We start from the raw sequence: 2,535 nt of genomic DNA, 5'->3' as shown, positions 1-2,535 counted from the left end.
TGCGACGTGGAGCCAGCCCAGGAGCTTTGAAGCCAGCCATGGGTTGGTAACTCAGTGCTCCGAGGGGAGTTTCTCACCTTCTCTAGGCCAACTTCTTCATCCTTAAAAATAGGAATATTACCTTTCAAATTTGTTGTAAAGTTAGATTAAAATAATATGTACGTGGAGGCCAACAGATAGTGTAATGGTTACATTACTGGACTCCCACATAGTCAACTGGGGTTCGAGTCCCAGACCCGGTGGCTTCAAACTCACACCAGGAGCACATATGTTCATACCCAAAATCCCATGAGAAGGGATTGTGGTGTGGCCATTCCCGCGGTGGGTGATTTCTCACTTTCTCTCTGGTGAGCACGTGTGTTCTATAGCAAAAATCTCTCTCTAAAATAATAATAATAATAAGTACAAGGCTCCTGGCATGTAATAGATGCTAAATAAGTTTCCTTGTCCCTTACTGGTTTTCTTTCTGCTTTACCCTGACACACACACACACACACACACACACACACACACACACGGTCTCTCAGAAGCTTCTTTGTGGCTATGCCTCTCCATGTTCCATGTCTTCGTGTACCCTCCCCCATTCAAGGATGCATTTCTCGTACCCACTTACCTGTACATGCAGACCTTGCCTCAGAGCTTGTCCAGTTAGAAGGTATTCCCTGGTTTCCTGTCTTCCCACGTTATTATTTCTAACTTACTACTCAGCTATCTTTTATTTATGTGTGTGTGTGTGTGTGTGTGTGTGTATATAATTTGCATGTGTATTTATGTATACACATACATATATACAGACACATACACATTATTTAATTCAATTTGGTGGTTTTGTTTGTTTGTTTTTGTATTTATTTATTTTTTAGAGTTTAGGATTTTTAAAAATTTGTCCTAAAGTCATCGAAGCAAAAATCATGATAAAACATTCTGCTTTCCTTTACAATTGCCAAATGCAAAAATAATAATAATAATAATAAATAACTTTGTAGAAAAAAATGGTTTTGTGCATGGGATGAAACAATATAAATTCAAAACTTACAGATAAGGCTTAGCTCTATCGCTCATCTCTTTAAAAAGTTTATATGAATATCCAGTCAAAACCATCAAGAGTATCTCCCTTGAAACGTTGTTTCTATGGCTTTCCAAGTAGACCCCAGGGCTGCACAATGTCTGGGAATGTCCTCAGAAGGTTCTGCCAGGGATCAGGTACCAGAGTAAAAACCCCAGAGTCCTTTCTTTCAAATGGAAGAGGGAAGACAGAGGGACAGAGAAAACTATTCAAACTTTGTCTTCTTTCCTTGTGGCTTGTGGTCTCCTCCTCCTCCTCCTCTGCCTCCTTGGAAGCTACCTCGCCCTCCAAAGCCCCCTCGTTCTTTGCCACCAAATCCACCTCTGCCTCCTCTGCCTCCACCTCGACCCCCGAAGCCACCTTCACACTTAGGCTTGGCCCAGTCCAAGGTAACTTTGTTTCCATCAATTTCACCATCTTCCATGGCCTCCTTGGCAGCTTTGGCATCTTCCTCACTGTCGAAGTCTACAAAACCAACCCCTTTGGAGAATCCTGTTTCCCAGTCAGTGACTACCCTTGTACAAACAGAGCCGTCAAAAGACTCCTTTAATGTCTCCTCAGTGATATCCTCAGACAGATCTTTGACAAAAGAGTTTTGGAGGGCCAACTTTTTGCATTAGGTGATCTCCTGGGTCCTTGCAGCTCCAACCTGATGACTCTGCCTTCAATTTCCCTTTTATTACAGGAATTTAAAGCTGCTTTAGTGTGTTCAAATGAAGCAAATTCTTTTTTTCTCGGGGAGGTTTTTTTTGTTATAGGGCGCATGCGCTCGCCAGAAAGACAGAAAGAGACAGAAAGCGAGAAATCACCCCCCAGGGGGGATGGCCACACCACAATCCCTTCTCCTCCTCCTCCTCTCGGGATCTTGGGCATGCACGCACACGCGCCCAGCATGAGTTTTAAGCTACCGGGTCCAGGACTCAAACCATGGTCGACTACGTGGGAGTCCAGCGACATAGCCATTAGGCTAATTGCTAGTCCCCAAATGAAGCAAATTCTATAAATGCATACCCTTTAGATTTGCATTTTGGCTCTGAGGCACTTTGATAAAAGATGCCTTCTCAAATACTTCCTGAAGTGTTTCTTCAGTTGCATTGTAGGAGAGGTTGCTCAAAACCAGAGTTTTTGATTCACCACTCCAAGTGCTATTCTTTCCACCTCTATAGTCTTGATTTCGACCTTTCTCTCCAGTGTAGTATAGAGAAATAGACCGCCCATCAATCTCTGTTCCCTGCTTTTCTTCAAAGGTTTTCTCTGCATCAGCTTCTGTCTTAAATTCAATGTAGGCAATCCCTTTACTTTTTCCATCTTTGCTGATTATTCTGATTTCCATGGCATCTTCAAATACTTCTTTTAATTCATCTTGAGTGACTTTGTAGGGGAGATTTTTGGCCAAAAGTGTTCTTGCATCTCGATCTCTTATTGTTTTTTCCTTTTGGTTTCTCCAGTTTAATTTCATTGCCAAAGAC

General features: G+C 42.4%; 1 pseudogene; it reads right to left on the bottom strand.

Annotated features, from left to right (window-relative positions):
• Positions 1-1,271: 1,271 nt before the first annotated feature.
• On the bottom strand, positions 1,272-2,525 carry LOC102484965 (nucleolin pseudogene; annotated as a pseudogene).
• Between the last annotated feature and the right edge of the window lie 10 nt (positions 2,526-2,535).

Source organism: Tupaia chinensis, unplaced genomic scaffold, assembly GCF_000334495.1.
Source record: "Tupaia chinensis unplaced genomic scaffold, TupChi_1.0 Scaffold000671_1, whole genome shotgun sequence".
Taxonomy (NCBI): Eukaryota; Metazoa; Chordata; class Mammalia; order Scandentia; family Tupaiidae; genus Tupaia; species Tupaia belangeri.
This window is presented reverse-complemented; position numbering and strand designations above follow the sequence as displayed.